The sequence below is a fragment of the Stegastes partitus genome, unplaced genomic scaffold (genome assembly GCF_000690725.1).
Source record: "Stegastes partitus isolate 25-593 unplaced genomic scaffold, Stegastes_partitus-1.0.2 Scaffold114, whole genome shotgun sequence".
NCBI lineage: Eukaryota > Metazoa > Chordata > Actinopteri > Pomacentridae > Stegastes > Stegastes partitus.
Genome location: NW_007577845.1, coordinates 286,757 through 300,658, shown reverse-complemented (window position 1 = coordinate 300,658; position 13,902 = coordinate 286,757).

Here is a 13,902-nt window from a genome sequence, read left to right as displayed (position 1 = left end):
CCTCACTTAGCTTCATGACATCATTTACTGTGTGTTCTTCAGCCCACCAATATTTGCTTTGTAAGAGTCGGTGGTGTTGTAATCCCACGAGCACATTACTGTGGTTTACAAAAGCTTCCCGACTGATCAGTTCAAATTTCACTTTTCTCTCCATCGCTTTCTCCATTTTCTGTGTGTGTGTGTGTGTGTGCATGTGTGTGTGCGTGTGTGTGTGTGTGCATGTGTGTGTGTGTGTGGGTGTGTGTGTGTGTGTGTGTGCGTGCGTGTGCGTGTGCGTGTGTGCACATGCACTGTATGTATTATCATCATTATTATTATTCACGGCCAGTCCTGTATTTTAAATGCATGCATGCAGCGAGCACAAATCTTCTGTGCTTATGTCGCAGTATGCAGATACTGATTCAATCCACATTTGAGCATCTCTGCTTTTAATACCACAGTGGAGCACTTATAGAGGAAGAGCACCGCCTGAGTCTCATATTACAGTATAAGTTACACGTAATAGTCATAAAAAAAACTGTCTCTGAATGTTAACACCATTAGAGCGCTGAAAAAAAAAGAATGATTGTGATCAATAATCCTCCAAGCATAAAGTAAAATGAAAACAATTACAGATTTTAATGTGTACCATGTATGCAGCAGTAGCATTGAGCTTTAAAGTTGGAATTTTCTTAGAAGATAATTGAAGGAATCTTCCAGAGGGGTGATGTCTGGTGGTGTTACCTTAAACTGTAATAGGATTGTCTTCCTGTCAGTATCTTGAAACTACGCCTCACGAAATGTAAACTAGTAAACCAGAAAGGTGTGATGAGTGGAGGAATGTGTGCAAAAGTGTTCAAAATCCAAACTCTCATGAACCTACCATGTAAGAGGAGGACTGAGGGTCACTATAGGTCACAGAGACAGAAGGGTCACCCAAGGTCACACGGAAAACTCCATCCTTCACTTGATTTCTCTCTGGTCATTTAAGAAGCGCTTTTTGTCCCATTCTTCACTTAAAACCTTCGGATTAGCACTCAGCTGAAACTTTAGAGGATCCTTTGGCTACCAGCACACCCTTTAGAGATCAATAGCAGGAGAAACTGCCCCCTTTACAGATCAATAGTGGCACTTAACACAAGGGCTCGAGTTGGGTCTTCTCTTTGTGGCAGTTTTTATTTTGTCACGACGGACAAAAAAAACAAATGAGTCAGTTCAGGTTTTAGAGGATGGGAATGGTGCAAAGCTACCAACGGGGTATCAGGGGCGGTTTTAGGGTAATTAATGGGCGCTCTCATTGTTTGTGGTGCACACAGTGTACCGATGTGTTTTAGCTTCAGAGATGATGTCGTCTGTTGCACCTGTGACCAGAAACAAATGATGTGGAAATGTGACTTTCATGAATATCGTGTGCTGTTGGCTGCCTTCCAGACTCGTGCGCTTGATGAAACAGCTTTAATGTCGTACGCTGCATAAACGGAGATCAGTCAGAAACCTTCATCAGTTCCATTTATCGCATCGGTGCTGGAGCTGGTGGTCAGCACAGCGCTGGGTCTTGTAATTATTTGTCAAAATGTTTTAGATGACCATCAAAACCAGAGCAGAGATTGATTTGCTTTGTTGCTTCACACAAACTGCACCAATCATAAAGCGTCTTTATTGTAGAAAACATAGCAAAGATGCATTCTGATGCTGTTGGGGTTTGATTTAAGAATCCAGTTATTAGCAAACAGGTAGTTTCTACATGTGAGTGAAATGATGTGCAAACAGTGTAGAAATATAAATATCAATCCCACAACTTGTTCAGCTCCCTGCACAGGTTTCACATCGCTCTCACTGTAAGCCTGCAGCTATTCAGCGATGATTCACAACTCATTTGACAGGATGGAGCTTCTACTTGCTGCACTGTCTTCTTGTTTTCTCCTCATCCTTATTGTCCTTATCTATCAGTTTCCAGTTCTTCTTTTTTTTTTTTATCCGGCCCTGATCCGTGTGTAGAAGTAGGCTGACACCCCCTCTGAGAAAACTTCATGTAGCATTTAAGATGATGACTCAGTCAACAGAAATACGTCTCTGCGTGCGCCGGCGTTGTGTTACCGGGTGTGTGTTGATGTGTGTGTGTGTCTAAGCGTGCTAATTGTAATTAGGTGGGTTTTTGTGGATCAGGTTCTTTTTTTTTTTTGCAATTTGAAGCACGGGCTCTGCAAAGTGCCTCCAGGGTGTGTGTGTTTGCAGAAGTGTGTGTGTGTGTGTGTGTGTGTCTGGTGGCTCTTTGTTTATATTGGGGTCAACTGACATCACACTTCCTGTGCACCAGTATTCCCTGTCTGGGAGTGTGCATCTGTGCAAGCGTGTGTGTGTGTGTGTGTGTGTGTGTGTGTGGCAGAGTGATGAGCATGCACACAGAACCCTTAATAAAGCTGTCAGCAAACGAGCGACTTCCTGTTTCTTCCCTCCCTCCGTCTCTTTTGCACCACTTTGCTGCTTAATGCTTTTATCTCTTCACTCTCTTGAAATGAGTCACAAAACAGAAATTTATTTCTTCCCCTCTTTTTATTCCCCCTGCAGGCTACCGTCATTAACTTTCTTTTTTTTTTTGTCCCTCCATCTGTATGCTCTTCCTTTTCCCACCTATCTTTCTTGTTGCATCTCTGCTCTGTCTGTGCTCTTTCTCCCTCTCTTCATTCTGCCATCCATTTCCATGCCCTTCTCTCTCTCTCTCTGCTTCCTCCTCCCTTTAGGAATTGAGGATTATGGAGATGAGAATGTGTATTGTTAGGGACAGGGCCCGTCTGTGATCCTCCGGTAAAAAAAAAGGATCCCTGTGCCCCCCAACAGGAGCGAGCTGCATCACCAGGCGGCTATCAAACGCACATACCTGCTGCTGCCGCATCCACACAAGAAAAACCAGACAATACACACACAGGCTTCGTACAGCTAATGAGACGGTGGCATATACAGTAAAACAGATGCAACCGCACATAAACAAACACCTACACACAAACACAGAAACGCTTAACAAAGCTGTCATAGCGCTGCAGCTAACTAGATGAGGCAATCGCCAGGGGGGTATTATGCTGCTGAGGAGGGGGGTCTCCTCTCTGTCTCTCTCTTTTTTATCTCTACCAGCATTTACTCCTTTGAAGTTTTAATTTCCCTCTGCCGGTGTTTACTGGTTGTGTGTGCTGTATGTTGGACTGTTGTGTGTCAGAGCCTCCACTCGTCGCTTTTCTTTTTTCTCCAATCCGATAAAATGTGTGTCAGGGTATGGATTATGTCTGTCTGGGTAATTAATGGAGCCACACTGAATATACAATCTTTGTAATTAGGTATGGGACCACGCTAACGGCAATGGAGCTGATCAGGCGGCCAGTCCTCTGGAACACAAACTTCAAACATCGGAGGAAAAGCGATAATGTCTTTTTATAGTTATAAGAATATTTGTATTCCGCTGTTTACTGGGCTGAATGTTATTCATGCAACGGGAGGAAGGTGATGAAACCGAAGCCGGTCTGAGGCAACCCCGGGGCAAAACGGTTATGACACATAGCACATGGATGGAAATGCCCCGGGCAGCACAGCAGCCGGCGTGACAGCAGACGCTTCCTGCACGTCGTTCCATCGCTATCCAGTACAAATGATAATAAGAACAGTTATAATCCAGAAATAAAAGGAGGTCAGAAGTTTCCGTGATCTACTCACATCTGCGTGCACTTTGCAGACGGTCCCTAACTCCGGCTCATCAGTGGCTCCTGGTTACCGTCACCGAGGCTGTCGGGGTTTCATATTAGATCATGAGGTAAAAACGCCATCTGCACAACATCAGCCGGCTTTATCTCACGTTGCACAATGAAAACTGATGAAAGGTGTTTACAACCTTCTGCTGAATGAGCGCTGAACTCATCCTCTGTGGCTTCACCCCGTGGCCTATTTGCTTACATTTTTTGGCAGACTTTTGAGAAGTTCTTCTTCTTTTCTGTACAGACAGCAACAAGACGATGAAATGTAAGAATCTGAGGATTGTTAGACATGAGCTAAAGTTTTAAAGAGGGCATATTTACACACTCACTAAAGGGAGTTATGAGTGCTGAGTGACTGTCAAAGATGTAAAAATGTTGGAATTTCAGAGCTGTTTGGATTGAGATAAAATAAAAGATGGAAAGCCTGCAGTAGTCCAGGTGTAAGTGGTGTCTTCTGTATGTTATTCTGCCTGGACCAAAAGCTGAGGAGTCACGTATGGTCATCTCCTCCATGTTTTCATGTTACAAAATTGTTTTTTTCCTCTGTTACAGGCTTGAAAGGCAGTCAGTTTGAATTGGTGAGCAAAGCAAAAGTTCTCACCCACCATTTGGGGCTATTTCATGCACAGTGTGTCCTCCAAACAGCCATACCTTTATAAGTTATGGCTGCGTGTGCCGCTTCCATTTGCTTCATGTGATTATGCCAGTGTTTACATAGATCTCGGTTGCAGAGTTTCTTTGAGATGCAAAAACTCCAGGCAGCTCAGAATTTGCACCTGATGTAGGTTTGGACTAGAATCATGGGTTAGTGTCACTAAAACACTGACTGTCATGATTACATCTGCACTGGTCAGTCAGGTACGGTGGCCGACGGGGACAAACGAGCTGCATAAAGAAAACGCTGCATATCCACTCTCACTTCCGCTGTGAGACTGGATATGCAGCGTTTTGTTTTTGCAGCTCGTTTGTGTTTTTGCAGCTCATTTGTGTTTATGCACGTTGTCGGCCACCGTAGTCAGAACATTAAAACCTGTGACAGGTAAAGTGAACAACGTGGGTTACTTCATTACAGTGAAACTTGTCTAGGATACGTCAGGCAGCAACTGAACAGTCAGTTCTTGGTGAGTTAGAAGCAGGAAAAATGAGCAACTACAAGGATCCGAGCAACTTTGATGAAGGCCAAATGATTTAGACAGCCGGAGGCGTGTGCGTTGTTTATCTGAGGAAAAGATGGCAGCAGGATGCACTATGGGTACTGAGCGAGCCGTCTGCGATGCTCTGGGCAATATTCTGCTGGGAAATCTCGCGGATGCTGCTTTGACATGCACCACCTACATAAACATTGCTGCAGACCACAGACACCCTTTCATGGCAACTGTATTCCCCGATGAGAACGGCCGCTTTCAGGAGGATAATGCTCGCTGCCACGCTGCACAAACTGTTCAGGGATGGTTTGAGGGACGTTTCGGGGAGTTCAAGGTGTCGACTCGGCCTCCAAATTCCCAAGATCTCAATCCGATGGGGCGTCTGCGGGATGTGCTGGAAAAACAAGTCTGATCCACGGATGCCCCACCTGGCAAATAGCAGGACTTAAAGGATCTGCTGCTAACGTTGCGGTGCCTTTAGAGGTCTTGTGGAGTCACGCCTCGACGGGTCAGAGCTGTTTTGGTTGCACAAGGGTGACCGACACAACAAAAGGTTTTAATGTTGTGGCCGATGGCTGTATCTGTGGCACAGAGAACCGTTCTCTGTTCTCAATCTTATGTTTTTAGCTGCAGCACCGAACACATCTGAGACAACATCAGATGGTCCGAGACGAAGTGTGAATATTTGATAAGGCCTTCAATCGTTTTCCTTTTCCTTCCTTGTGGCAACACAGGAAGTTAGAACTTAATAAATTTTGCACTTGTTTACTCATAAGAGCCTGTAGCGGAGTGCTGATGTGCTCCCAGAGCTTTTCTTTTGTCATCAGTCCAGTGTATCCTGGGATACTCTCTGGTCCCATCCAACACTGGAATAAGTGGGTCCAGCCGTCCATCCACTCTTTAAACCTCTTATCCTGTTCAGGACACACATATGCAAACACAGTGACTGTCACCATCCTGCATCTTCCTTTTGTTGTTTTTGTTATTTACTAAGAAAAAAAATTGGATGTTAAATTGGAAGGCAGGCTCATCAGCCACTTCTTTTATACCGGCATTAGTTGGATAGCTCAGGTCCCCGCAGAGGTTGCATCGAGGGGATTGGAATAAGCTGAGAGAGGAATTTGGACTCTTGTAGCGTTGAAACTTTATTCCATTGTGCATCACTCCAGTCCCTGTGCATGTCTAATACTGTTAATAATAGTGCTAAGAGGTCTGTTTTTCACTGCACTGCACCAGGCGAGAGGAACCGTTCCACCGCCTTCCACAGAAGAGTTTCTTCTTCTTTTTCTTCTTGTTTTTAGATGAATGAGGTTTGTTAATTACTTCGATATATTTGCAGCGCCTCGTAAAAACCGCCGTTGTCTTCTTCAAACGGCACAGTTCATCACATCCGGGTGAATGGAGGGTTTCTGAACGTACACCCTCGATTGGAATCAGTGGTTTCAGCAGTTTTTAGCCGGGGTGTCTCCCTGCCCATGAAAGCAGCATAAAGCCATCAGGTCCTTTTATGTCTCTTTTTACTGCTGTCCTATATGTCTGGCTGCAAGCTGTTCTGCCTGCCCCACTGTAGTGCTGCCAGCTGTGCCACCGCTCCCCTGGCAAGTAAATGATGAGGCCTGATGAGACGATACGGCGCCGTAACGTCTGTTTTTTAAGTAAAAATTTGTTTTGCATCCCAAGTAGCTGCATTTAACATAAAATATGGATGACGTGATGTGGCATGACATATGGCGGATAGAGAGCATCCGAAACAAGAAGAATTGTTGACCTTCAGGAATCCTTGGCATCGTCGATAAACCGGCGTATCAAAGGCGTTCGCTGGGATGATGGTAAATTCAACACATCCAGTTTAATTGATAAGGGTCCATTCTCGCCTTCACAGGAACCATATTTCCTTACATGACCCATAACAGTTTGTAAAGAATGCCAACGGATGTAAATGTTGGTGTAATGAATGATCTACGGAGCACAACAGGCTTATTTTTTATTTTTTTATCCAGTGATATGCTGCGAGCATCCAGTGAGCCCATATCCAAGCTGCTATCAGAGAGCCTCTGCAGCGTCTACCAGCTGTGCCAGCTCTCTCCTGGCAGCCAGAATAGTCACAAAAACCATCTGTGTCTGCAGCCATCAGGCAGCGACACCGGCGCCGTATATATGTCCCCCTTTAACGTGGCGTGGTATACCGTCCGCTTCCTCCACGGCTGGCGAGGACAGAGCAAATGCTATTTTCACGCGGCTCAAAAAAAAGAATCAGACAGCGATGCACCGGGTTGCGTCCACCTATAGTTTATTTTCCCATTTGGGTTCAAGAACAGATTTAATGTTTTCACCTCACTTAGCAGGTTAACCTAAGAGATGAAATATCCGCCTTGTCCTTCTTATTTCTGCCAATAGAAAGGTTGATTGAAATAATAAACCTGCAAGGTAGAAAGAAAAAAAAAGCTCAAGTATATTACACATGAAAGAAGAAAGAAAGTGTTTGAAAAGCAAAGTAAGAAGTGAATTTGCTGAGAGAGATTGGCCCTGCCCTGACTCCAGCGCCCTTAATTACCGCCACATTTTCACCACACAATAGCGCAATGAATCAATTTTGCAAGGTATGGAAAAATATAGGTCCCTCGCGAACACGACAGACAATCCTCGATACCTGAAAGGACCCCAGTGAAATCCCAGACTGTGGCAAATTGTCGTCTGTTGTACTCAAGAGGCTCTCTGCGTGACATGGACTGCACATCCACCAGCCCGGCAAAGTCGCCTCTGAAGGAAACTGCATGGGTTTGTGTTTTTCACCAGGACTCGGCGTGAAAGCGTTTTATTCCTACACGTCCAATAAGACAAATAGATGATGTGCTGTCGTATTCACTCCATCTGTCTTACGCTCAGCTCACCGCTTTCTGAAGGGCAGGTGTCGGTTTTACCTTCTGGAGGAGCCGCTAACGTTCTCACCACGTTTCCTCTCCAGAGTGTCAGGATTTGAGATGCTGACCTTCTCACCAACGAGCCCAATTTTCCATCCATTATGCTGCACCTCTGCAGAATCTAAATATTCTCCTGTCACCTTTTTTTTTTTGTCTTTCCAGTTTCTCAGTGTGGATTTAATAAAGTCTGGACTCACAAAACAAGCTCACTGTATGCAAATAGCGCTACGTGAAGAGTTTTGAGAAGTGCATGCACCCGCCAAGAGATGATTAACTGAAAGCAGCCGCTTCAGTTTTTACAATAGACGGATGGAAACGAAGGTTTTATGGCAGCTGGTGACACAAGCGTTCACAATATGTTTCAGAATCTTATAACACGATGTTTAGGGAGATATTAAAACCATTTTATTCAACAATCACTAAAATCAAAGCTCAGCTGAAACGTTCCCACAACATTACACGACATTACCCACAAGCTCTAGTAATTGTTTGAGGAAAATGTTTTAATCAAATGTTCCAAGAATGTTTTATTTCCCCGTAATGTTCCTATAGAGGTAATATAATGATGGCACAGGAACGTTTAAAAAATGTTCTCCAGTTGTTACCGAGGCCTCAGATGACAGAATGTTGCTCATACAGAACGTTTTGTAATGTTCCTTTAATGTGGTATAGTAAAGGTTTAGCTTTTTGATTAGGAACGTTCCCACAATGTTACAAGATAACAAAGGAGGAACGTTCTCAGTGCAACATTTGGTTCTGGAAAGGTTAAGACAAAACGGTCTGACAACGTTAGCACCAAACATTTGTCCTGCCTTTAAGAAGAACACTCTGGGAACTTTCTCAGAACGTTTTTGGAACAAAACAATCCTAAACCCTCATGGAACTAGAACACGTGATGCGTCTGTGGGAGAAGAAGCAAACGTCTCCGGTGATGCTGACAGTGGAGAAGCTGTGAGGAGGCCTCTGGTCTCTGATGACAAGTCGAGTTTATTTCTGAATTATTTAGAGTTCATGACATGAAACGAGTCACTGAAATGCAACAATACAGTTTTCCATGTGACGTGTTTTCAGCTCTGTTGTGTTTCCCATCAGCTCCTGTGACCCCCGACTTCAGTTTACATGTTTAACGCACATAAAATCACATGAGTGTCACGGGACCTGACATCATGTGTGAATGAGTCCATTAAGAACAAACACCTGGAAGCCGTTCATTAGAGGTACAAACATTTTTTAGAGTCCAGTCGCTGTGATTTAACCCGACTAACATACAAACACAGATAAACGCACCAGCCTGCACCAGGATATGTTTCTTCTTTCTGTGTGTAACTGGAGGCGAATAAAATTTACGGGTATTCCCCGGGGAACCTCCATCCGTGCTCTCTACCCGGTTTTATCCCCATCTACACGCCTCCCAGTCTGCCAGAGCTCCACAGGGACTCGTTCGCTTTCACATGTAACATTTAAATGGAGCATCATGTGTGGACGCATATGTGTCGGTCGGAGGAAGTGGAAGGAGGAGGTGAATACGGAAACAGCACGCGTGTGAGCGTTGCAGGTCTTTGAGGTTCACGAGTGGAGATCACGCGTGACTGGAGGGAAACATTGATTTTACAAATCATCTGAATATTGACTTGTGATTGGTCGATCAGCCGCTCTGTGGTTAAACAGGGACATTACTCCACGTGGTTGCTGGTGCTGTGAGGTGAATTACTGCCACTGGTTGTTTTTTATGTCAGAACTGTGTGGATCGCTGCTTAAAGACGCCTCTGAGGTCACGTTACCTGCTCGTCTGCCATCCATGCTGTTGACATGGTTACAGGGTCTCGGCCTGTGGAGGTTTTGGATTTCTGCTGAATTTACCTCATAATCAAATCAACATTTTGCACGATCAAATGCCTTTTGTCTGAACTACACTGATGTTGTGAGTTGCTTGTCTCTTCTTGCTCCTCATCCACTTTTCATTCAGCCTCTTGAAGCTGATTTGGGGATGACTTCCTGTTTCCTCTGTGCGCTGCTCGCTCGCTGCTGACTGAAACTCTAAACTTCCATCTGTTTGGTCGCAGAAAGATGTAGTGATGCTGCCAACAAACTGGACCGGACGGTGCTGCGTCCTCATAACCTGCTTCATATCTACTCAAATTAAAAAAATTAGCCCTGGTTATCTTTTTAAATAACTGCATTATCAACCGTATAACATGCCGCACCGTGGCAGCCAGTGAGAGGACGTTAATGATCAAAAGGTTTCCTGACTGCATGTTGCTGGCTTATCATTCTGCCACTTAGTTCTGCTGTCAGATCAATGCTATTGATACGATGCTGCTAATGTCGTGCAGCGGGCCGCTCTGCTGTTTCCCTCTGACTTAAAGTTGTTAAAATAACAGAGCAGACAGTGCATCATGGGTGGATGCAGCTCGTACGTTTTTGCAGCGTTTTGATGCTCACATATGGAATCGTACGGCGCTGTACGTAATCCTGCACAGCTGAGGGTTTTCCTCTATATCTGAAAATCGTACACATCTGGGGGTTTTCTATACAAAGTCATTGTATATCAGCTGGATTTGTGCATAGAAAGATAAGAGATGGACATTAAATGGAGAAAAAAAGGGAGGCAGCAGCATTTTGTTAACACAATTGAACTCGACTAACAATTGATTGGATTAGCCTGGATCCCCAGGGTGTGAGCATGTATGTGCAGCCAGCATGATGTGGAAGTTGTAGGTTAATAGGAAGAGGAAATAAAGGGCTGCAGCGACGGGAGGGTGTGTGTGCTCCCGTCTGTAAGGGCATGCCTATACTTCTGAGGACTAGACGTCATCAGGAGGCTCAAACAGAACCGGAACGTCCCATCAATTATGATTTAATCCTACAGCTTGTTGTTAAATTTTTTACCGGCTTGATTGCAGAGACGCGGGGGTTTAGCGACAGACATGCACGCCGTATGATGGAGTCCTCGCAGCAATACAATCTCTACTTTTGAAGTCTGAGGACCAAACTCAATGTAGGCTCTTCCTTAATCACATTACAGGAATCGGTCTATAAAAATAGAGCGTGGTGACATGAGAGCGGAGGAGGAGGGGAGGGGGGTAACAAACAGAAAGGTTAGCACCAGAGCTAGAGCAGCAAGAAAGAAAGGCAAGAAAAAGCTGAGGGAGACGAAAGCGAGGTGTCAGTGAAGTGCAGGGCTGATGTGAGGGAAGCCTGGCAGAGAGCAGAGGCAGAGGAGGGGGTAGATTGGGGAAGACAAAAAGGATGAAACAGATAAAAAGGCTGGGGGAGCGGGGCATGCCTTTGGGAAATGGAGGAAATCGATAGAAAAAGATGCCAAAACGTTGGGGGCAAAGGAAGGAGGGGGGTTCTGTGTTATATAACTCCAAAATGGCAGCCCTGGTTTTCAGAATAATCAGGATTCTGGAGCACCCTCGTCTCTCCTCCGAGCTGACTCCTGTGTAATCAAACCGCAGACGCCGTCTCCTGTGAGTGGAGCTGCGTGAACCTGAGGGTTGAGCTCAGGCGTTGTTTATGCACCCGACAAAAAAAACTGAAAAGTCGACGAGTCAACATCTCCACGCTGACGGATTTCTGCATCGTAAATATTAAACAGCGGTTCAGGAGCGTCTCTAATAGGAACCGGTCGGATCCCACTTGTCCATCAGTGATGTAGAAGGATTCAACATAACATCTGTTTGGTTTTGTCTTTTTCCAGTTTAAATCCAGCTCTGGTGATTTGTCTCTCCATTGTTTAGACGTTGTTGTTTTTTTTCCCCAATTTGAACAGACAACATCCAGCAGCGATTGTCTGCCCACACACCTCCACAATGGAAGGTAATGAATGGTGCTCCCGCATTTCTGATTGCTCTGGAGGAACCATTTACTTAATGTGCTGATTTTAATGCGTTATAAACCGCCGCCGCTCTGAGCCGCCGCATCTTTACACCGTTCCAGGAATCCGTGTAAAACAAGTCAAATAAATGTGTGATTAATTCCATTTCTCTTCCACCTATAAGCTATACCGCATTGTGTGTAATGAAAGTAAAAAAAAGACGTCCTTCGTTTACTAAGAGTCTGAATCAAAGCTCTGAGTCTTTATTTAGTATTTATGCAACATCTTGGATCCTCGGGGCTTTTTTTTTTTTTTTCCTCCTCCACGGACTGCACATAGAATAAGTTATTCCTCTGCCCCTGCACACTCTTTTTCATATAAAGTATATATTCTGTAGGTCCTGAGTTGGGAGATAAAATGTGTGAAAAGAGAGCAGTAGGATTTGGAGCAGCATGCAGAGGGGAGCAGCCAAAATAGAGAGAGAATATCAGCAGCACTGCCTGCCAGCCTCACTGAGCTGCTAAGCAGGGCTTAACGATGCCCAGGGGGGTGTGTATGTGTGCGTGTGTGCATGTCAGTGTGAGTGTGTGTATTTGTGTGTGTGTGTGTGTGTGTGTGTGTGTGTGCTTTCCTTCTTTATAAGCCCAAAACAAGAGCTCCATGTTTCGGGGTCAAAGAGAGGCCAGAGAATTTGAAATGCAGAACTTTGTTTGAGAGCTGATAACTTGTCGGCTGTCGTTACTGAAGCACCGAAGGGAATGCAGGTTGTTTTAATTGCAGCACAGCGATGGAGAGAAGTTGTTTCATTCTCGTTTTTCCCACCATGTTGCGGTGGTCTCTGGCTGCGTGACAGTTGTTGGGCTCGGCTGTGTCTCGCCGACAGCGCGGTGCCATGAGGGTCTTGTTGAGACGTCTTTCAAAGCGGCCGGTTCTCGCTGCAGACTCGGGATGGAGTTGTCAGCCGCTGTTTTTCTTTTTACCTGACAGGAGGAAGTTTCACCATGAGAGCTGAGCAGCTAATGATGTTCGCACCATCTCCCAGATCCCCCGTCATCTCCTCCATGAACAGTAAACTCAGCCGACCTGCAGGCGCTGCCGGTCTGGACACAGTCCCTCAGCCTCTGTGAGGGCTGCACCAGACCTGCAGCAGACTTGTCAGGGAAAGCAAAGGTGGAGCTCCAGGAATTAATGATGACTCTTTTTCATTTAAGTGCTCCGCTAAGCCATGCCGGTGATTCAGCACGTACAACAGCAGGGCCCTGGAACTGAAACAGTGAAAAGGAATGCAGCCATAAGTCCTGTTAGTAGTTAGACACGTGCTTTACTGTCATGAAATGTAGAAATGTCATCAGAAGGCTTCAGCATCCTTTCTGGGTTGTTCATGCACTGACTCTGCACCACCAACCACTTCATTCAGGCTGTTTGCACTTAATCTAACATTTCTCTCAGCGACGGTTTTATAGTTTCGGTCCTTCAGAGCAAAGCAAACACTGTGAGAAAGCAAATATTCTTCTGGAAACCCTGACGTGCTGCAGCGCCTCACCACATATTGTCATGGCATACTGGAAAATCCCACAATTCCTTGCAGCAGAGGCCAGCTGGTCAAGCCCCAAAGCTGATTATTTTGGGAATTGGGGTGTGCTGTGTGCGTCTATGCAAGTGCATGTGTGTTTGTGACTTGGGGTTAAAACCCTTAAGAAACGTCACATTTGTATATAATGTGCATAAAAATCTATATGTTCAATGGCACTGGCAAGCTGTTTGCAATAAGTAAGATGCCTGGATAGCAATGGGAACATTTTATGTTTGAGATGCGTCAAAGGGCGTCGCCTCTCCGAGTCTGTTCCTTAAAACAACCAACATCATGTGAAGGATGCAAAGAATGCTTTCATTACGTTATTGTGGACGAAGCTGTGTCAGTGTAGGAAATGGAAAAGTTATAGAGGGACATATTTAAGATGCCCACTGGTGAAAATCAAGGTTTTACCTCGTTAACTCGTCCATATGGTGTTTTTATATATATATGCTAGAAGACGGATCACTTTTAAAGCTCAGATATTTACTGATTATAAACTTAATGTAAAATGCATTTTTTCAAGGCTCTTGCAATATAAACTGGAGTTCAGGTAACACAGGAACATGTTCCATGTACTCATACACTTGTTTCAGTTTCGTTCCTTTTTGCATGCGTGTGACGTGAGATCCTCTCAGCTGGTCGCCCGACTCACTTCTGACTTCTTACCTCTGCAACAGACAAACATGACTTTAGCGAACCAACAAAGTCCTGCCTGGAACAA